Raw genomic sequence first — 24,438 nt, 5'->3', positions numbered from 1 at the left:
TAAAAACCTAAAACCTCAAAGTGTAAATGTGATAAACAATATAAATAAGAGCAAAGTATGAAGTACCGGCACATACTAATGCGCCTTATCCCGAAAATGTATCATCCGGCAGAACTAATGACACTCCAGGAGTGCGCGATATTTCCGGCCATCACATGAGCTTTTCTTATTCATTAAAACATATAAGACATAATAAATGTATAATTCAATGGTCATTGTCATGTCTTTGTATTGAAACTTTCTATTCTATCTCATCTGAGTACTCTGCTTCTTTCTCCACTTATGAGCCATTTCTTCTCCATCCTCTTCCCCCAGAACTCATCATTCACTCTGAAAAATAGCTAAACCCTAAGGTGAAGTGAAGATTAATACTGTCCGAAAGTTAATCAGATTGCATCTTTTTATTAAAGTCAAAGAAGAGTGAAGGGGTGAGGAGGAGCAGGGAGAGGCACAAACAGACCCATGATACAGCTTTCTAGTAATAGTTTATCATACTAACCCTGGATTCACAGCTAGATCTCCCATATAATGGCCTCCATATACAGTTAGGGCCAGAAATATTTGGACAGTGACACAAGTTTTGTTATTTTAGCTGTTTACAAAAACATGTTCAGAAATACAATTATATATATAATATGGGCTGAAAGTGCACACTCCCAGCTGAAATATGATAGTTTCCACATCCAAATCGGAGAAAGGGTTTAGGAATCATAGCTCTGTAATGCATAGCGTCCTCTTTTTCAAGGGACCAAAAGTAATTGGACAATGGACTCTAAGGGCTGCAATTAACTCTGAAGGCGTCTCCCTCGTTAACCTGTAATCAATGAAGTAGTTAAAAGGTCAGGGGTGGATTCCAGGTGTGTGGTTTTGCATTTGGAAGCTGTTGCTGTGAGCAGACAACATGCGGTCAAAGGAACTCTCAATTGAGGTGAAGCAGAACATCCTGAGGCTGAAAAAAAAGAAAAAATCCATCAGAGAGATAGCAGACATGCTTGGAGTAGCAAAATCAACAGTTGGGTACATTCTGAGAAAAAAGGAATTGACTGGTGAGCTTGGGAACTCAAAAAGGCCTGGGCGTCCACGGATGACAACAGTGGTGGATGATCGGCGCATACTTAATTTGGTGAAGAAGAACCCGTTCACAACATCAACTGAAGTCCAGAACACTCTCAGTGAAGTAGGTGTATCTGTCTCTAAGTCAACAGTAAAGAGAAGACTCCATGACAGTAAATACAAAGGGTTCACATCTAGATGCAAACCATTCATCAATACCAAAAATAGACAGAAAAACACCTCAAGAAGCCAGCTCAGTTCTGGAAAAGTATTCTATGGACAGATGAGACAAAGATCAACCTGTACCAGAATGATGGGGAGAAGAAAGGGAACGGCACATGATCCAAGGCACACCACATCCTCTGTAAAACATGGTGGAGGCAACGTGATGGCATGGGCATGCATGGCTTTCAATGGCACTGGGTCACTTGTGTTTATTGATGACATAAGAGCAGACAAGAGTAGCCGGATGAATTCTGAAGTGTACCGGGATATACTTTCAGCCCAGATTCAGCCAAATGCTGCAAAGTTGATTGGACGGCGCTTCATAGTACAGATGGACAATGACCCCAAGCATACAGCCAAAGCTACCCAGGAGTTCATGAGTGCCAAAAAGTGGAACATTCTGCAATGGCCAAGTCAATCTCCAGATCTAAACCCAATTGAGCATGCATTTCACTTGCTCAAATCCAGACTTAAGACGGAAAGACCCACAAACAAGCAAGACCTGAAGGCTGCGGCTGTAAAGGCCTGGCAAAGCATTAAGAAGGAGGAAACCCAGCGTTTGGTGTTGTCCATGGGTTCCAGACTTAAGGCAGTGATGGCCTCCAAAGGATTTGCAACAAAATATTGAAAATAAAAATATTTTGTTTGGGTTATGTTTATTTGTCCAATTACTTTTGACCTCCTAAAATGTGGAGTGTTTGTAAAGAAATGTGTACAATTCCTACATTTTCTATCAGATATTTTTGTTCAACCCTTCAAATTAAACGTTACAATCTGCACTTGAATTCTGTTGTAGAGGTTTAATTTCAAATCCAATGTGGTGGCATGCAGAGCCCAACTCGCGAAAATTGTGTCACTGTCCAAATATTTCTGGCCCTAACTGTAACTGCACCTTCTAGAAAGTGCTTAGCTCATCCCAAAGATGTATTCACAGCTACTCTGCTTAGTATAATGTCTCCCGTTCTGCTCCTTTATCATAAGTGATTTATCTCACAGTAAGGGTACTTTCTCATTGCAATGGTGGATTCATAGTTCTACAGCTGAGGACTGCTGTGTGATGTCAGTTATGTTGCTAATGGTTTTTGGTTTGTGTTTTCTGTCATCCAGTTGCTGGATGGTCAATGCTGCTGTATAAGCCAACCATACTGCTTTTTTTCTAGTAAGTGTTTTATCACATACCAGAGCCAGATTTACAGCAGTACTGCAGTGCTCAGGACTGTTTTATGATATCCTTTATATTGCTTTTATTGTTTCTGAATATGTGCTGTACAGAATAAAGTGAGAAGGGATCCATCAAGTCTGTATTGGCATGAAAGTCATAACTGCAGCTAGTCCACCCTCCGCACTAGTTCAAAGACAATTGAAAATTAGATATAGAGCCTGCAAAGGAAGAAACTGGTGAAGAATGCAGGATAAAAGTCGTGTTATGGCACAAAATAGTGTTATTTTTCATGTTCACACAAAGTACAGCTTACTCTGAACAGTCATCTGAAGCCGCGGGAACACTTTAATGTTGCTAATATGTAGTTACCGGAGATGAGTGAATCGCTTTAATGAAAATCAAATTTGTGTTGAATTTTAGGAAATTGAGTGGATCCAGTGAATTCAAGCAATTTATAGTTTGTTTTTCCAAAATCACCCAGAAAATTCCCACCATGAGTTTACACAAAGCAGATGATTGCATCAGCCAGAGAAGGCTTACAAGGACGAAGAACAGTAAATGCTACATCTTCACCACTGCTCTGGGGACCCTCAAGGTCAGTGTTACATGCAGCAGATGAATGATTAGGTGGAGACACAGATGTATGTGGATATTATCCCAATGTTATCCCAGGCATAGCCAGGGGACAGCTATTGTGAAATGGATAATGACAACAATGCTGGCCATGATTACCAACTGTCACAGCAGGGTACAGAAAGGGAGCTAACTGGGCCCATATTTGTGCTGGGGAGCATGATGAGTTGTATGCTCAGGTGTACCTTTAGCTGTCATTTAGCATTGGCATCAGACAAACTGATAATTATTTATTATTATTAATTATTTATATAGCACCATTAATTCCATGGTGCTGTACATGAGAAAGGGGTTACATACAGTGTTATAGTTATCATTTACAGTACACAAATTTACGATGACAGACTGGTACAGAGGGGAGAGGATCCTGTCCTTGCGGACTTACATTCTACGGGATACTGGGGAAGAGAGAGAAGATCGGGGTGCGGCAGCACTGGTGGTGGTGGTCATGAGGCGGCAGCTTGGGTGGTTGGTGAGGCGGCAGCTCGGTTGGTTGGTGAGGCGGCAGCTCGGGTGGTTGGTGAGGTGGCAGCTCGGGCAGTTGTGAGGCGGCAGCTCGGGTGGTTGGTGACGTAGCAGCGGCTCGGATGGTTAATGAGGGGACAGCTCGGGTGGTGGCGAGGCGGCAGAATGGTTATTGCAGGCTGTAGGCTTTCCTGAAGAGATGGGTTTTCAGGTTCCGTCTGAAGAACCTGAAGACCCACCTCTTCCGACAAGCCTACAACCTGCAGTAATTACCGATCGACCAAACCGCTGCACGACCAGCTCTACCCTCACCTACTGTATCCTCACCCATCCCTTGTAGATTGTGAGCCCTCGCGGGCAGGGTCCTCTCTCCTCCTGTATTCTCACCCATCCCTTGTAGATTGTGAGCCCTCGCGGGCAGGGTCCTCTCTCCTGTATCCTCAGCCATCCCTTGCAGATTGTGAGCCCTCGCGGGCAGGGTCCTCTCTCCTCCTGTATTCTCACCCATCCCTTGTAGATTGTGAGCCCTCGCGGGCAGGGTCCTCTCTCCTCCTGTATCCTCACCCATTCCTTGTAGATTGTGAGCTCTCGCGGGCAGGGTCCTCTCTCCTCCTGTATCCTCAGCCATCCCTTGTAGATTGTGAGCCCTCACGGGCAGGGTCCTCTCTCCTCCTGTATCCTCACCCATCCCTTGTAGATTGTGAGCCCTCACGGGCAGGGTCCTCTCTCCTCCTGTATCCTCAGCCATCCCTTGTAGATTGTGAGCCCTCACGGGCAGGGTCCTCTCTCCTCCTGTATCCTCACCCATCCCTTGTAGATTGTGAGCCTTCGCGCGCAGGGTCCTCTCTCCTCCTGGACCAGTTGTGACTTGTATTGTTCAAGATTATTGTACCTGTTTTTATTATGTATACCCCTCCTCACATGTAAAGCGCCATGGAATAAATGGCGCTATAATAAATAATAATAATAATAATAAAAGGATCCGAGGGTGGTGGATAATCGGATGTGTTGAGGTGTGGAATTCCAGAGGATGGGGGATATTTGGGAGAAATCTTGGAGGCGGTTGTGTGAGGAATGAATAAGTGTGGAGGAGAGTAGGAGGTCTTGGGAGGATCGAAGATTATGTGAGGGAAGATATTGGGAGATTAGTTCAGAGATATAGGGAGGGGACAGGTTGTGGATGGCTTTGTAGATCAGTGTTAGTGGTTTGAACTGGATTTGTTGGGGAATTGGGAGCCAGTGGAGGGATTTGCAGAGGGGAGATGCAGGGGAGTAGTGAGGAGAGAGGTGGATTAGCCGGGCAGCAGAGTTGAGGACAGACTGGAGTGGTGCAGGAGAGTTAGCGGGGAGGCCACAAAGGAGGGTGTTGCAGTAATCGAGGCGGGAGATGATGGGGGCATGCACAAGAGATTTAGTAGATTGTGGGCTGAGGAAGGGATGGATTCTGGCAATATTTTTGAGTTGGAGGCGACAGAAGGTGGAAAGAGTTTGGACGTGCGGTCAAGAGTTACCCCGAGGCAGCGGATTTCAGGTGCAGGAGAAAGTTTGACGCCGTTTACCATAATAGATAGGTCAGGTAGGGGGGATATGTGAGATGGGGGAAAGATGATGAGTTTTGTTTTGTCTACATTGAGTTTTAGAAAGCGAGAGGTGAAGAAGGAGGATATGTCTAACAGACACTCTGGGATTCTGGACAGCAGAGAGGTGACATCTGGGCCAGAGAGGTAGATCTGAGTGTCGTCCACATACAGGTGGTACTGGAAGCCATGGGACTTTATGAGTTGTCCTAGGCCAAGGGTATAGATGGAAAAAAGTAGGGGACCTAGGACAGAGCCTTGAGGGACTCCAACAGAGAGAGGGCGGGATGAGGAGGTAGTGAGGGAGTGGGAAACGCTAAATGTGCTGTCGATAAGGTATGAGGCAATCCAGGACAGGGCAAGGTCTTTGATGCCAAGAGAAGAATCTGTAGTAGGAGGCAGTGGTCGACTGTGTCGAAAGCAGAGGACAGATCAAGAAGGAGGAGGATGGAGAACTGTCTGTTAGCTTTGGCTGTTACTAAATAGTTAGTAATTTTGGTCAGAGCAGTTTCGGCGGAGTGGTGGGGGCAGAAGCCAGATTGGAGGTTGTCAAGGAGAGAGTTAGATGAGAGGTGGGAGGAAAGTTGAGCATGGACATGCTGCTCAAGGAGTTTTGAAGCAAACGCGAGCAGTGATATGGGGCGGTAGCTGGGCATAGCAGTTGGGTCAAGGTTAGTTTTTTTGAGGATGGGTGTGATGGTGGCATGTTTGAAGGCAGAGGGGAAGGTACCAGAAGATAGCGATAGGTTGAAGAGATGGGTTAGGGCTGGAATTAGTATGTTAGTGAGGTTGGGGAGCAAGTGGGAGGGGATGGGGTCAAGTGCACAGGTTGTGAGGTGTGATTTAGAAAGGAGGTAAGTTCTCCTTCAGTGATGCTGGCGAGGGAGGTTATTAGAGAAGGGCAGAGGTCTGGTATGTGGAGTGGTTGGGGTGATGGAACTGTAAAGGTTTGCCTTGTTTGGTTGATCTTGTTTTTGAAGTAGGTGGCAAAGTCCTCAGAAGAGATGAGGGGAGTTGGAGGTGGCAGTGGTGGGCGGAGGAGAGAGTTAAATGTGCTGAATAGTTGTTTTGAGTTGTAGGATAGTGAAGATACAAGGTTAGTGAAATAGGTCTGTTTAGCAGAAGTGAGGGCTAGTTTGAAGGCAAGTGTAGCTTTTTGAAAGCAGTGAAGTCGTCTGGCAGGCGTGTTTTCTTCCAACGCCGCTCCGCAACCCTGGATGCTTGTCAGATTTTTTGGTGAGGTTGTTATGCCAGGGTTGCCTATTGATTTGTCACACTTTGCCATGCATGAGAGGGGCGATTGAGTCTATGGCTGATGTGAGGGTGGAGTTATAGAAAGCCGTGGCGCTGTCCATGTCGTGGAGTGAAGATATGGAGGACAGGGGTAGAAGAGAGTGTGAGAGTCTGTGAATGTCTAGGTGTGCAAGGTTTCTGCGAGGATGTGGTAATGGCAGGACATGGGGGGCGGGTGAGGAGGACAAGGATGAGAAGGTGAGTAGATGATGGTCAGATAGGGGGAAGGGAGAGGTTGTGAGATTAGATAAGGAGGCGGGTGAAGATGAGGTCTAGTGTATGTCCGTCTGTGTGGGTGGCTGTAGAGGACCACTGAGTAAGTCCAAAGGATGAAGAAAGGGCCAGGAGCTTGCAGGCTGCTGGCTGGCGGGTGTCAGTAGGGATATTAAAGTCACCCATGATGATGGTGGGGATGTCAGCAGAGAGAAAATGAAGATGCCAGGTGGAGAATTGGTCAATGAAGGCAGTGGCTGAGCCCAGTGGTCGGTATATGACAGCCATTTGGACATTGGAGGGAGAGTAGATACGGACAGAGTGATCCTCGAAAGAAGGGAGGAAAAGGGAGGGTGAGGGTTGGATAGGGTTGAAAGAGCAGTTTTATCAAATATCAATTATTTGATAGCCATGCTTGTAGAACCTTGCTATAAAAGCAACAGGGGAGTTCTTCCCTTTCTGAAAGGGAGTTAGATTTGATGCATTACAAGAAAAAATTGTATATCCTGCTTGGTGGAGCTTTCTCTGAGCAGACCCCTGCCGACCGTATATCTGAGCAAGAGCCCCTTACTGCCTCAGCCCGCCTATGCCATCACTAGACAGCAGCAGTGATTACAGCACATACATGGCCTGATAGACCAGAAAAACCTTAAAGTAATCAGGCGTGGATCAGTGCCGATTGTCATCCACCTACATCTGGTGGCCTTGACTAGATCTGCGGAAACATCTGCCTGTCTGTCCATCGTGCATACACTTTTCTGCTGCCACCAGTTTGGATTCTTCTTGCCCAGATGGTCATCTCCTGCCTGTCCATCACGTTATAAAGATGAAGAGAGCGACAACAGCATCCACGGTAGCAAAAAGTATCTTCCTCTTTATTATTACATGATGACTTGATAAAGAAGACCAATCTGTCTTGCAAGGTTGAAATGTTTTCTAGTACGTAGTGATGAAATAATAAAGAAGAAGATGCTTTTCTGCTGCCGCAGATGTTGTTGTCGCTCTCTTCACGATTGGATCTTATGGAGGACTGGGATCATCCTCTTTTTGGCATATTTGATGTATTTATGGTAAGGTGCTGCCCTACACTTATGTTTCTGTCCATCACTTACACAATGTCTATACTACACTACTGCCAGTGCCGCCCCTTTATATTCTATACCGGGCCACTGCCGATGGCCGCACATCTCCTGCCTGCCCAATGTGCTCTATAGCTATACTGTACTGCTACTGCCCGGGTTACCAGTGCTGAGCCTAAATATACAGACATCGCCTTGTCCGCTCCATTATATTCTATACTGTGAAATCATACATACTGTATGTCAATATTGGAATAATCTGACTTCACGCCACATTCTCTGATTATTTACTGGAAGGAACATCTTTTATTATATCCACTTTTGGGTTTAGACATCTCACTTCTTTTTATTTATTGTAAGGAGTCAGAACTGGTATTATACAGGGTGGGCCATTTATATGGATACACCTAATGGGAATGGTTGGTGATATCAGCTTCCTGTTTGTGGCACATTAGTATATGGGAGGGGGGAAACTTTTCAACATGGGTGTTGACCATGGCGGACATTGTGAAGTCGGCCATTTTGGATCCAACTTTATTTTTTCCAGTGGGAAGAGGGTCATGTGACACATCAAACCTATTGAGATTTCCACAAGATAAACAATGGTGTGCTTGGTTTTAACATAACTTTATTCTTTCATTAGTTATTTAAAAGTTTAAGACCACTTAAAATCAAAATGTGCTCAATGTGCTGCCCATTGTGTTGGATTGTCAACGCAACCCGCTTCTCCCACCCTTGACACACTGATAGCAACACAGCAGAAGAAATGCTAGCACAGGCTTCCACTGTTTCAGATGCTGCACATCTTGTATCTTCAGAGCATAGACAATTAGACAATTGCCTTCAGGTGACCCCAAAGATAAAAGTTTAAGGGGGTCAGATCAGGAGACCTTGGTGGTCAATCAACTGGCCCACGACGACCAATCCACTGTTCATGTAGGAATGTTCGGACCTGACACCCCTTGGGAAATTCTCAATACGTTTGATGTGTCACATGACCCTTTTCCCATTGGAAAAAATAAAGTTGGATCCAAAATGGCCAACTTCAAAATGGCCGCCATTATCACCACCCATCTTGGAAAGTTTCCCCCCTCCCATATACTAATGTGCCACAAACAGGAAGCTGATATCACCAACCATTCCCATTTTATTTAGGTGTATCCATATAAATGGCCCACCCTGTATTATTGGACTTACTTTTGTTACTAGTTTTGGGCATTACTATAGGAAACAAATACTGCAACATCTATTTTTGTATCATTCATTCATTTCGACCGTCCATTGCAGTTATGCTGTATGGTACACCAGTTATGATGTGATATATTTCTAACATTTTCATATTACCATTTTGTTATTTGCTGTACCTGTCTATCTAATATATATTCTTTTATGTGTTCTCATCTGTTCATCGTTTCTGTGCTCCTCCGCTTCCATTTTTTTTATTTTCATACTTCTTGCCTTTCATATTATTTGTCTTATACATCCGAGTCATCTTGTGTAGTTATTAATATTTTGTTTCATTCAATCATGCGGCTTATTTATTTGAATATGGTTTTTCCTTCATTTCAGTTCTTATTAACCTATTGTGCTTTATTTGCAGATTAAACTGTTTCCGGTTCATTGAGTTGGTTCATTCCTTCTTACGGGTTGTACAGTTACTGATTCCAAAATAGAGAAAATTATTGGACAGTTTGTTGCAAAATAAACATTGCTTCTTCCCTTTCCAAAGAGCAAATCTATGGCTGCTCTGAAAAAAATGGGATAATTTTTGGATGTTTGATAAAAACTAAAGCTTCTTAATTTCACAAACAAGAAACCGGCTGCAAATGCCCCAAACAGAGATAAATTGTGGAACACTTCTTGCCAAAAAGTCATGTGTTTTTTTCTGTGTGCGCCATCTGAGTGTGAACAACAGCTTGGCAAGCATCTTCTCCCCAAAAGGGATCATTTGCAAACCGTTTTTACATTTTAAAAAGTATAAAACAGTCTGTTCAGTGTGTTATTAAAGTGGATGTTTATTACCACTGATTACCATCCAATTAGCCACAGACATGTTCAGATCATTACTATGGCTACGTTCTGCATAGAAGGACTTGGAAATGGTCCTCGGAGATCTCACACATCTTTTCTGGGCAATCTGAGATATTGCAGTATTTGTAGTTTGCATCAAATCAATTTACTGTGAATCGAATTTTTAGGAAAAACTCAAGCTGACAAATTTGCATTTCCAAAGATTCACTCTTCTTTAGATCAGACAGATCCCCAATTGTGTCATGTCTATGATAATATCCTGAGTGCAGTATGGATGGATACATTAGGCAGAATATACAGACGCTGTATAAATAGCCTAGAATGACATATCAATTATCTTAAATCCCACAGTTAGAAACTAAATTGCTTTTCTACATATTGCAGCTCAGTGTTATTAAATCAACGTAAAGTGCTTTTCCTATAGAAACCTGTGGGCAGATGAATGTATTTACAGGCCGCTTTATCCTGGGAATCAATGTCTAATTAGACAGAGCAAGGAGTGTGTGCTGATGGCAGAGTCACACAACCGGTATCCCGGCAACACAACGGCAACATAACGTCTTGTGATACAATGTTGCTATTTTCTTGAATGTATTTCTATTCTGTGCTTTGTTTAGTTCTGTGTGGAGGGAAATTAAGGGAATAAAAGTTCTCGGTACCTGATGCTTATCGCAGACCTGAGAGATTAGATTTGCTTTTCTTTCAATAGGAGCAATGAAGTGGAAAAATATTCCATAAATATTTAATGTCACCTTCCAGAATCCATCTTCACTTTCTGTGTACTCTGGTTATCTGTATCGAGTGTGAACTGCGGGTCATGAATTGACCAGAAATTGAACATAATTAATATTCAAGGAGTAATATTGGTATTTTTAATGAAACTCAGGATCTAAATATAAGGAGGGAATTTATATCACGGTCGGTGAGACTCCATTATGGTTACAGAGATCCTTCTTGGCTATGGACGGTGCACAGTTGTCCCGGATGCATGAGGACCACCAAAGACCCTGTATCATCTGTATGGGGTGCGGGACCACCACTCTACGTCAGCAATCTCCCACATTTGGCTCAGTTCAAACTTTGACTTTTTGAAGCAGATGGTAATAAAGATGGTAATAAATTGCAAGCTTTCGAGACTACATACGTCTCTTCATCAGGCAAAGACTAAAACAAATTCTGAAGAATCACATATTTATGCACAACATAGTATAGAAAAAAACAAAACATGGATAAGACAGGTGACATGAAGCAGAATTACCATGGGTGATAAACAGTTACATCCATAAATATTGGGCCAATTCTTAGATAAGGATTGTTTTATTGTCCTGTGATTAGGGTCTCTGTTGTAATGACCCTTCATGGTCTGAGGGGCAAGTTCCTTAGTTGATGTAAAAAGACATAAATCCATGCGACACATTCATTCCTGCATTTAGAGTGTCAAAGGTCGTCATCAGTTTATATTCCCAGACTCTCCTGTCTTTCTGGGATTTGAAATTCCCCTTTAGCACAAGTAATTTCATGAAATTCATTCACAATCCACAATAGACGACCTCAAAAGCCACAAGATGAGGGTTTTACAATGATTATTATTATTATTATTATTTATTATTATTATAGCGCCATTTATTCCATGGCGCTTTACATGTGAGGAGGGGTATACATAATAAAAACAAGTACAATAATCTTAAACAATACAAGTCATAACTGGTACAGGAGGAGAGAGGACCCTGCCCGCGAGGGCTCACAATCTACAAGGGATGGGTGAGGATACAGGAGGAGAGAGGACCCTGCCCGCGAGGCCTCACAATCTACAAGGGATGGGTGAGGATACAGGAGGAGAGAGGACCCTGCCCGCGAGGGCTCACAATCTACAAGGGATGGGTGAGGATACAGGAGGAGTGAGGACCCTGCCCGCGAGGCCTCACAATCTACAAGGGATGGGTGAGGATACAGGAGGAGAGAGCACCCTGCCCGCGAGGGCTCACAATCTACAAGGGATGGGTGAGGATACAGGAGGAGAGAGGACCCTGCCCGCGAGGGCTCACAGTCTACAAGGGATGGGTGAGGATACAGGAGGAGTGAGGACCCTGCCCGCGAGGCCTCACAATCTACAAGGGATGGGTGAGGATACAGGAGGAGAGAGCACCCTGCCCGCGAGGGCTCACAATCTACAAGGGATGGGTGAGGATACAGGAGGAGAGAGCACCCTGCCCGCGAGGGCTCACAATCTACAAGGGATGGGTGAGGATACAGGAGGAGAGAGGACCCTGCCCGCGAGGGCTCACAGTCTACAAGGGATGGGTGAGGATACAGGAGGAGAGAGGACCCTGCCCGCGAGGGCTCACAATCTACAAGAGATGGGTGAGGATACAGGAGGAGAGAGGACCCTGCCCGCGAGGGCTCACAATCTACAAGGGATGGGTGAGGATACAGGAGGAGAGAGGACCCTGCCCGCGAGGGCTCACAATCTACAAGGGATGGGTGAGGATACAGGAGGAGAGAAGACCCTGCCCGCGAGGGCTCACAATCTACAAGGGATGGGTGAGGATACAGGAGGAGAGAGGACCCTGCCCGCGAGGGCTCACAATCTACAAGGGATGGCTGAGGATACAGGAGGAGAGAGGACCCTGCCCGCGAGGGTTCACAATCTACAAGGGATGGGTGAGGATACAGGAGGAGAGAGGACCCTGCCCGCGAGGGCTCACAGTCTACAGGGGATGGGTGAGAATACAGGAGGAGAGAGGACCCTGCCCGAGAGGGCTCACAATCTACAAGGGATGGGTGAGGATACAGGAGGAGAGAGGACCCGGCCCGCGAGGGCTCACAATCTACAAGGGATGGGTGAGGATACAGGAGGAGAGAGGACCCTGCCCACGGGGGCTCACAATCTACAAGGGATGGGTGAGGATACAGTAGGCGAGGGTAGAGCTGGTCATGCAGCGGTTTGGTCGATCGGTGGTTACAATGACCCTCACAGTCCCCTGATCTGATCATCATTGACAATCTGTGACGGAACCTCAAAATAGCAGCAGACGGAAGACGACCAGAGATCTCACAGGACTGGAGGAATTCTCCAAGGAAGAATGGAGGAAAATTCATCAAACGAGAATTGAAAGACGCTTGCCTGGCTATAAAAAGTGTTTATAAGCTGTGATACTCGCAAAAGGGGGCGCTACTAGGTACTAAGCATGCAGGGTGCCCAAACTTTTGCATCGGCCCATTTTCCTTTTTGTTATTTTTAAAAAAGTAAAAGATGAAAATGTTTTTTTCTCCTAATAGACAAATGAAATGTGTCATCTGTAACCTTCGCCTTTTTAGAGATCATTTCAATTTGCTTATCTGTTCACAATAACAGTAATTTTGGCCAGGGGTGCCCAAACTTTTACATGCCACTGTATAACTGCTTAGGTTTAAATTTAACCTGAATCTAGTGTCGACCATTAAAAATTATTGGTGAGTGCTTTACCTTCCTGGTGAAATCATTGCGCTACCATTACCTGCCTGCTTCAGACATTTGTCTTTTTGTGCTTCCATACAACCAAATTGTTACCTGTCCCCAAAACTGACTGCACTGGAGAAAGTAGGAGCCTTTTAAGACCCTTTTCACGCATGTTGATAATGGGCGAAAAAGCATTTGTCAGAACGTCTCATGTAAACATGCTGCCAATCACCCGTTAGTTGACAGATAATGTTTCCAAAAATAAAATAATCTCGCTTTGCAGCACTTTACTTCCTATAAGTAATGGATGTGCTGCTGTATAAGGACATAACGTTTGTGTGAATGGTCCAGACAACGAGCGCCAAAATTTACTTGTATATAGTTCATCAATCGGCTCATCTACACGGGGTCTTTTCCATATGTAGCTTTCAGCTAATTGATCCAGTATAACCCAGATATCAGTTTCTTGCATTGTTTTTTAACTATTTACTATAAATATTTTCCTATGAAAACCTCAGGATAGAATTCGGCAGCAAATCCAAAAACCTATAAAATGAATCCAGCACCATTCTCTGTATTGGGCTTGTCGTGTCTCGCAACATTGGGAATCACTATTGCTCTGTTACATTGTTCTGCTGTGTGTGACACTGAAGTAGATGCTACAATGTAGCAAATATAACAGCGGCTCCATCTGTCAGAGCGGCCGGACACGGGAAGACACTATGGACACGGGAGGACACTGTGGACACGGGAGGACACTATGGACACGGGAGAACACTATGGACACGGGAGGACACTATGGACACTGGAGGACACTATGGACACGGGAGAACACTATGGACACGGGAGGACACTATGGACACGGGAGGACACTATGGACACGGGAGGACACTATGGACAGGGGACGACAATATGGACACGGGAGGACACTATGGACACGGGAGGACACTATGGACACAGGAGGACACTATGGACACGGGAGAACACTATGGACACGGGAGGACACTATGGACACGGGAGGACACTATGGACACGGGAGGACACTATGGACACGGGAGGACACTATGGACACGGGAGGACACTATGGACACGGGACGACAATATGGACACAGGAGGACACTATGGACACGGGAGGACACTATGGACACGGGACGACAATATGGACACGGGAGGACACTATGGACACGGGAGGACACTATGGACACGGGAGGACACTATGGACACGGGAGGACACTATGGACACAGGAGGACACTATGGACACGGGAGGACACTATGGACACGGGACGACAATATGGACACGGGAGGACACTATGGACACGGGAGGACACTATGGACACGGGAGGACACTATGGACACGGGACGACAATATGGACACGGGAGGACACTATGGACACGGGAGGACACTATGGACACGGGAGGACACTATGGACACAGGAGGACACTGGACACGGGAGGACACTATGGACACGGGACGACAATATGGACACGGGAGGACACTATGGACACGGGAGGACACTATGGACACGGGACGACAATATGGACACGGGAGGACACTATGGACACGGGAGGACACTATGGACACGGGAGGACACTATGGACACGGGACGACAATATGGACACGGGAGGATACTATGGACACGGGAGGACACTATGGACACGGGAGGACACTATGGACACGGGAGGACACTATGGACACGGGAGGACACTATGGACACGGGAGGACACTATGGACACGGGAGAACACTATGGACACGGGAGGACACTATGGACACGGGAGGACACTATGGACACGGGACGACACTATGGACACGGGAGGACACTATGGACACGGGAGGACACTATGGACACGGGAGGACACTATGGACACGGGAGGACACCATGGACACGGGAGGACACTATGGACACGGGAGGACACTATGGACACGGGAGGACACTACTGTGTGTTCGCGTTTTCCCTTCACTTGCCCATTAGGGCTTATGATTAGCCACTTATAAATCTGATGGGAGTCGCAGTCTGCAGCGCTTTATGTTCTGCACGTTCCAATTAGTCATCACTTCAGGTTTCTGTCTCCGGGTCGGTCGTGAGCAGATTGATGAGATTGTTAACAATTGCTTGTGAAAATTGATCCTCAGGTCAAACTCAGCGATTCAATTTGCCACTCGCCTATAATGTGATTAATCCGAGACCTAATTCAGAGCGATCGTCAGTAACTTTAGGCTAGAAATGCTGAGTTAAAGGGAAAGTGTCATCAGAAAATCACCTGTTATTGAAATCATGATTTTGTGTTACAGCTATTTATATTTTTTGTTTAACTTTTCCTTTTATATGTCACGATCTGTATTGAAAAAAGACAAAAATAAAATAGAAATCTTGCAATTTCACAGCGGCCACTGGGGCTTCTTTACTTCCTTTTGTTTTAACACAAAAAATGAGCTTGGTCACCTTGTTGAAAGTGGGACGGCTTTTATGCTATTTTTGATCAAAAACAGTAATACTAAGAACCCTGTGTTATATATATATATATATATATATATATATATATATATATATATATATATATATATATATGCACTTTTGCTTTTACATATTTAGTTACAGCAGGGGTTTTGCACATATTGCTTCTTGTAGGATTTGTTTGTTCCTCTTTGTTGTAGTAAACATCCCATATACCACACATCAGCCACAATGGTCAGACTGTGACCGTTTATTATGTATTACTCTGCAGAGTGTGTGCAATAATCATTGTGAAGGAGAGGTGAGCAGTCAGCTGTGACATCTATTGTGAATGGTGGATCCTGTGTCATCTACTTTATATAGAGGTGTTATCAGTCATTGTACAGGAGGAGGAGGTGAGCTGTGACATCACCTATTGTGAATGGTGGATCCTGTGTCATCTACTTTATATAGAGGTGTTATCAGTCATTGTACAGGAGGAGGAGATGAGCTGTGACATCACCTATTGTGATTGGTGGATTCTGTGTTATCTACTGTATATAGAGGTGTTATCAGTCATTGTACAGGAGGAGGAGGAGGTGAGCGGTGACATCACCTATTGTGAATGGTGGATCCTGTGTTATCTACTGTATATAGAGGTGATATCAGTCATTGTACAGGAGGAAGAGGTGAGCTGTGACATCACCTATTGTGTATGGTGGATCCTGTGTTATCTACTGTATATAGAGGTGTTATCAGTCATTGTACAGGAGGAGGAGGTGAGCTGTGACATCACCTATTGTAAATGGAGGATCCTGTTTTATCTACTGTATTGTTATGATTTGGTGAATTTGGAGCAGCATGAAAACCTTCACTGGAGTAGGTGGTAACTATACTGACCGCAAACCCTGATCTTATCTCCGCAACTAGAAGAAACCGTGGGGTGTGCCTAACAAAACCTAGACACCTCGACACAGCCGGAGGACTAAATACCCCTAAAGATGGAAATAGGAAAACTATCTTGCCTCAGAGTAGACCCCCAAAGGATGGGCAGCGCCCCACAAATAATGACTGTGAGTAGGAGAGGAAAAGACACACGCAGGCAGAAAACAGGCTTAGCAAAGGAGGCCACTTCTAGCTAAATAGAAAAGGACAGGACAGGATACTAAGCGGTCAGCATAAAAAATACTACAAAAATATCCACAGCAGAAATTACAAAATTCTACCACCTAACTAAAGATGTGGAGAGTATATCTGCAACTCCAGAGAATCCAACCAGACTGAGAAAAACAACTGACACAGTCTAAGCTGGACAAATAGAAACAAAAGATCAGCACTGAAAATAAGCACACAGCATGTGTGCTTCAGAAAAAGAAACAGACACTTATCTTTGCTGAATTGGCAGCTAAGCAGGAGAGGCCAGGCAGAGATCCAACACTTCCAAAGAAACATTGACTACTGGCATGGACTAATGAGTCCTGCAAAGCTAAATAGCCCAGTCAGAATTGCAATTAGCAGATACACCTGTCCAAGACTGCAGCCCAGGGACAACTGCATTACCATCTACAACCACCGGAGGGAGCCCAAAAGCAGAATTCACAACACTGTATATAGCGGTGTTATCAGTCATTGTACAGGAGGAGGAGGTAAGCTGTGACATCACCTATTGTGAATGGTGGATCCTGTGTTATTTACTGTATATAGAGGTGTTATCAGTCATTGTACAGAAGGAGGAGGTGAGCTGTGACATCAGCTATTGTGAATGGTGGATCCTGTATTATCTACTGTATATAGAGGTGTTACCAGTCATAGTACAGGAGGAGGAGGTGAGCTGTGACATCACCTATTGTGAATTGTGGATCCTGTGTTATCTACTGTATATAGAGGTGTTATCAGTCATTGTACAGGAGGAGGAGGAGAGCTGTGACATCACCTATTGTGAATGGTGGATCCAGTGTTATCTACTGTATATAGAGGTGTTATCAGTCATTGTACAGGAGGAGGAGGTGAGCTGTGACATCACCTATTGTGAATTGTGGATCCTGTGTTAGCTACTGTATATAGAGGTGTTATCAATCATTGTACAGGAGGAGGTGAGCTGTGACATCACCTATTGTGAATGGTGGATCCTGTGTTATCTACTGTATATAGAGGTGTTATCAGTCATTGTACAGGAGGAGAAGGTGAGCTGTGACATCACCTATTGTGAATGGTGGATTCTGTGTTATCTACTGTATATAGAGGTGTTATCAGTCATTGTACAGGAGGAGGAGGTGAGCTGTGACATCACCTATTGTGAATGGTGGATCCTGTGTTATCTACTGTATATAGAGGTGTTATCAGTCATTGTACAGGAGGAGGAGGTGAGCTGTGACATCACCTATTGTGTATGGTGGATCCTGTGCTATCTACTGTATATAGAGGTGTTATCAGTCATTGTACAGGAGGAGGAGGTGAGCTGTGATATCACCTATTGTGAATAGTGGACCCTGTGTTATCTACTGTATATAGAGGGGTTATCAGTCATTGTACAGGAGGAGGAGGTGAGCTGTGACATCACCTATTGTGAATAGTGGACCCTGTGTTTTCTCCTGTATATAGAGGTGTTATCAGTCATTGTACAGGAGGAGGAGATGAGCTGTGATATCACCTATTGTGAATAGTGGACCCTGTGTTATCTACTGTATATAGAGGTGTCATCAGTCATTGTACAGGAGGAGGAGGAGGTGAGCTGTGACATCACCTATTGTGAATGGTGGATCCTGTGTTATCTACTGTTTATAGAGGTGTTATCAGTCATTGTACAGGAGGAGGAGGTGAGCTGTGACATCACCTATTGTGAATAGTGGACCCTGTGTTATCTACTGTATATAGAGGTGTCATCAGTCATTGTACAGGAGGAGGAGGAGGTGAGCTGTGACATCACCTATTGTGAATGGTGGATCCTGTGTTATCTACTGTATATAGAGGTGTTATCAGTCATTGTACAGGAGGAGGAGGTGAGCTGTGACATCACCTATTTTGAATGGTGGATCCTGTGTTATCTACTGTATATAGAGGTGTTGTCGTTGTACAGGAGGAGGAGGTGAGCTGTGACATCACCTATTGAGAATGGTGGATCCTGTGTTATCTACTGTATAAAGAGGTGTTATCAGTCATTGTACAGGAGGAGGAGGTGAGCTGTGACATCACCTATTGTGAATAGTGGATCCTGTGTTATCTACTGTATATAGAGGTGTTACCAGTCATTGTATAGACAATATAGATTGTATAGATAGATAGTAACGTGAACAAATAAATAAATATAATACATTTCTTAGAACGGTATAGATTGTGCTCATTGTTTTCATGTGCCGCACAGATATGGCAGATACTTAGATCTCGGCCATTGCTGCATGTTTCTATTTACTGCATATAGTTTTTCCTTTCATTACCTTTGACGCTGATCTCCTATGTGGAGGTACATTTCCACATGAAGTAACAGATATGAGTTATATTAATTTTTTGGATTTTGTTTCTTTCCTACTGTAGGCCAATGATATGCAACAGATAGTTTAAGATATGACAGGCATATGAATGAATAGGATGCGTTATTTTCCTTGTATATGAATTCACAAGATCCTTAAATTGTGTATATATATATATATATATATATATATACTGTATATATATATATATATATATATATATATATATATATATATATATATATATATATTTGTTTATTGTTCGTATATACTATACGGTGATTGATTTATTTTGATTATTTGTCATTTGATGTGTTCTCATCATATTATGTTATATTATATTTTGTTTGTATAGAATAAACCCTTGAAAAAGACCTGTCTACAGTCGAAACGTTGGGATAAAATTCTTCTGTTTCAAAATTTTTTTTTCTCTTATGGCTGTGAATTCCCAGAATAAAATTTCACTATTTGACACAAGACTTGAATATATATTTTTTACTGGAGTGCTTGAGGTTGTTCTATTATATTGACTTTGGTTTTCCTCTGAAAGCACCAATTTTTCTAATAGTGTGCAGACAACCCCGATCTTTCTATATAGCTCTGCTATATCAGCCACTGCTGTTCCAACTCTGCTACATCAGCCACTGCTGTTCCAGCTCTGCTACATCAGCCACTGCTGTTCCAGCTCTGCTACATCAGCCACTGCTGTTCCAGCTCTGCTACATCAGCCACTGCTGTTCCAGCTTTGCTATATCAGCCACTGCTGTTCCAACTCTGCTACATCAGCCACTGCTGTTCCAGCTCTTCTACATCAGCCACTGCTGTTCCAGCTCTGCTACATCAGCCACTTCTGTTCCAGCTCTGCGACATCAGCCACTGCTGTTCCAGCTCTGCTACATCAGCCACTGCTGTTCCAACTCTTTTGCATCAGTCAATGCTCTTCCAGATCTGTGACATTAGTCATTGCAGATCAAGCTCCACTACAAGAACCATCATTGTGACCAGGGGCGGTCACAGACATTAGAGGATCCCTGTACATAAACAGATTTGGGCCATTTTCAGTCCAATATCTCATCAAAATGTACAATTCCACCCATTTAGGACACAGAAGTGGCCGCCTTACTGCTTGTGCCCATTTACGGCTGCACAGGTTGCACCAATGCTGTGTCCACACCTGGTTTTGACAGCTCTTCTAAATCAGTCTTCACTGTTCCAGCTCTGCTACATCAATCAACACTGACCTAGTACTGATACATGTGTTACCACTTTTCCAGCTTTGCTACATTTATCACTGCTCTTCCAGCTCTGTTACAACAGTTTGGCCTCTCCTCTATAGTCTGCTACATCATCACTTCACCCAGACTCAATCATCCTGCTGCACCAGCTCCACTGGTCCGTGTCCCACTCATCTGGACAACGGCTTTGAAGAACGACTTCGCCAGATGAGATATAACAAGATTTCTATATTTAACGAGCCATAGAAAGAGTAAAGAGCCACAAAACATAATAACAATTATTTGTCAATAGAAGACAATAGAAAATACAAAAGTGAGTTTTTCCTCTTCGATGTTTTGACTGTGTGTCTGGTCAGGTTGTGCTAGAGCAATCTGATGAGGAGCAACATGAGGCAGAGGACAGGTTTAATGTTCATTGTCCTCTTCATCGCAGTATCACTAATAGAGTGACATCGAGCACCGGTGAGCGGGTCGTGGAGACGAGAGACCCAAAGGTAAGAGCACATCCGGATTTTAGATACTTAGTAATTAATAATGCAGGTCAGGAACTCATTCGTTTATTCATAATTACAGCGGTTGATGGCCGCAGCCGCCCAGACAGAGCTGCGGGGCGGAGGACGCGGGCGCTGAGATATTAGTTACAGCATTATCATTAGTGACTAATTCTCCAGTGTCAGAGATCTGATGAAAAGGATGAAAAATACACAGCGCTGCCATTCATTGGATGTAGCTTTGTTCTTCAGTCTCAAAAATGTGCATGAACCTTTAAAGCAGCAGGAAAAATAAATAAATATTTAAATGTTAATTTAATTTCAGCACTTTATTAATTCTAAAGTAAATTATCTACAGCATATCTGGCATCTCCTAATCCAGAAAATCTGATAATTCAGCTCAGTAAAGAAAGTGGGAATTTCAGAAGGAAACAATCGCAACAGATTGTGTTAGAGCAAAATTCCTTAATATGATGAATATAAAATAATATTATAATGAGGTGATAGACATCAAGGTGTTAGTTATTGGGGTCCGTTCAGGTTATTCTATACTGTGCGCGGAATAATCCATAACAATGCAATTATCTCTGAATGATCATTCATCCAGCATACATAATATACATAGATTTATTTTGCTCGCTTATAAAGCGCTTTACAGATATTATCATATACAGATTTATTTATTTATATTTAAAAAATTTTCAAAAATAGAATTGTTAATAGTTTATTTTTATCAATTAACAAAATGCAAAGTGAATGAACAAAAGAGAGATATAAATGCTATCAATATTTGGTGCGCGTCCGTCACTTCTCTGTCACCTGTCACTTGTACAGTCAGACATTTTGTAGGTATTTGTCAGGTCTATGAGGAACCGATTCTACCAGACGGATGCAAATGATCATTTTCATATGGAGGCTGAAACACAGCCATTATCTGAAACAGAAACAACTGTGTACGAGGCTTAAAGCTGGGTGAGGAGCAGACAAACTCAGCTAGCTTCAAAGGTGAGGTTGTGGAAGACAGCTTCCTGCCGCAGGTCATACGGTAAGTCTGAGCACAGCAACAGGAATCAGTGTAGTTATTCTGCATCAGCAAGGCGTCTCCCAGGCAAGGATTGCACAGCAGACTGGGGTTTCTAGATGTCCTGCGCAAGCTTTTTGGAATAAGCACCAAGAAATGGCCAACGATGAGGATCATAGATGAAGTGGTCGGCCCAGGAAAGTGCAGCGGACGAAAGACACAACGTTACTTCTCTTTAATATCAGCAAATTCCAGCAGTACCAGCAGCTCAGAAATGGCAGCGAGCAGCTACATATTCTGGCCAGAAGTTATCTTCATGGGATAATTGTGGCAAAGCAGCCACATGGAAAGAAGGACAAGTGACTCAACTCTGCATGAAGATATAGGAACTGGGAAGCAGAAAAATGTCAGCAGGTCTCCGCCCTGAGGAATAACGTGAAATATTTAGCTGTAACACAAGCAGATTGTTTCCGAAGAGCGGCACAATAATGAGGGTCTGCAGGAACAGTGATGCACGGTGGAGGGTCTGGAAAAGTCTGGGGCTGCATTATAGCAAATGGAGTTGTAGATTTGACCAGGATTAATGGTGTCCTCCATGCTAAGAAATCTGGGCAGATACAGTGGCTTGCAAAAGTATTCACCCTACATGCCATTTTTCATGGTTTGTTACCTAACAACCTGGAATTTCACTGTTTTTTTAGGATTTGCATGAGTTCATGTAAAGAACATGCCGACAACTGAAGTCTGACCACGGATTCTCCAGTGGATTAAGGTCTGGGCTGTAACTCAGCCGCTCCAGAACATTTACACGTTTCCCCTTACAGCACTTGAGTGTTGCTTTAGCAGTTTGCTTTGAGTTATTGTCTTGTTGGAAGCTGAACCTCCATCCCAGTCTCAAATCACTGACAGACTGCAACAGTTTTGGCTCAAGAATATCCTTGTATTTCACACCATCCATGTTCTCCTTGATTTGGACCAGTTTCCCTGTCTCTGCTACCGAAAAACATCCCCACAGCATGATGCTGCCACCACCATGTTTCACTGTGGGGATGGTGTTCTTGGGGTGATGAGCTGTGTTGTTTTGGTGCCAGACATAGAGTTCATCTTGGTGGCCAAAAGTTTGATTTTGGTCTCATTTGACCACAGCACCTTCTTCCATACATTTGGTGAATCTCCAACATGTCTTTTGGCAATCTCAAAATGAGCCTTACAATTTTTGTTGTAAGTAAAGAAATTTTTCTGCCCACTCTTCCATAAAGGCCTCCTCTGTGGAGTGTACAGCTTATTGTGGTCACATGGACAGATACTCCAGTCTCTGCTTAGGAACTCTGCAGCTCCTTCAGAATTACTTTTGGCCTCTGCGCTGCCTGTTGTGAATTCTGTGGCTGAATTCACTCCTGTGGTCACAAGTGGTACTGCAGCTTCTGAGCTTCCTCCCTCAGGTGTTCTGGTGAGCTCGTTAACTGCTTCATTACTTAACTCCGCCTGATGCTGCTATCCTTGCTCCTTGTCAATGTTTCAGTGTTGGATCTGAGCTTCTCCTGATTGTTCCTGTGACCTGCTGCTCTGTATAGCTAAGTGCTTTTGCTTTTTTTTTGTTGCTTTTTTTCTGTCCAGCTTGTCTTTTGTTTTGCTGGAAGCTCTGAGACGCAAAGGGTGTACCGCCGTGCCGTTAGTTCGGCACGGTGGTTTTTTTTTGCCCCCTTTGCGTGGTTTTGCTTTAGGGTTTTTTGTAGACTGCAAAGTTTGCTTTACTGTCCTCGCTCTGTCCTAGAATATCGGGCCCCACTTTGCTGAATCTATTTCATCCCTATGTTTTGTCTTTTCATCTTACTCACAGTTATTATATGTGGGGGGCTGCCTTTTCCTTTGGGGAATTTCTCTGGGGCAAGTCAGGCCTATTTTTCTATCTTCAGGCTAGCTAGTTTCTTAGGCTGTGCCGAGTTGCCTAGGTAGTTGTTAGGCGCAATCCACAGCCGCTTTTAGTTGTGTTTAGGATAGGATCAGGTGTGCAGTCTACAGAGTTTCCACATCTCAGAGCTCGTTCTTGTATTTTTGGGTATTTGTCAGATCACTGTGTGCGCTCTGATCGCTAAGCACACTGTGTTTCTGGATTGCCTTCATAACACCTGTCATTAGCAATCATAACAGTACAAGGAGCCTAACTAATGATTCTCAATAGAGGGAAAGAAAAAGTTCTGACATCATTTTTTTTTTTTTTTTTTTTTCCTGCTCTGTGTTCACTTTTTTTTTTCCCCTAGACATTTGGGTGATTCTGGACACAGGTGTGGACATGGATATTCAGGGTCTGTGCTCTTCAATGGATAATCTCGTTATAAATGTCCAAAAAATTCAAGATACTATTGATCAGAAATCTATGTTAGAACCAAGAATTCCTATTCCTGATTTGTTTTTTGGAGATAGAACTAAGTTTCTAAGTTTCAAAAATAATTGTAAGCTATTTCTGGCCTTGAAACCTCATTCTTCTGGTAATCCTATTCAACAGGTTTTGATTATTATTTCTTTTTTGCGCGGCGACCCTCAAGACTGGGCATTTTCTCTTGCGCCAGGAGACCCTGCATTGAGTAGTGTCGATGCGTTTTTCCTGGCGCTCGGATT

Source organism: Ranitomeya imitator, chromosome 7 (genome assembly GCF_032444005.1).
Source record: "Ranitomeya imitator isolate aRanImi1 chromosome 7, aRanImi1.pri, whole genome shotgun sequence".
Classification (NCBI taxonomy): Eukaryota; Metazoa; Chordata; class Amphibia; order Anura; family Dendrobatidae; genus Ranitomeya; species Ranitomeya imitator.
The sequence above is the reverse complement of the archived record's forward strand: the minus strand, read 5'-3'. Positions refer to the sequence as shown.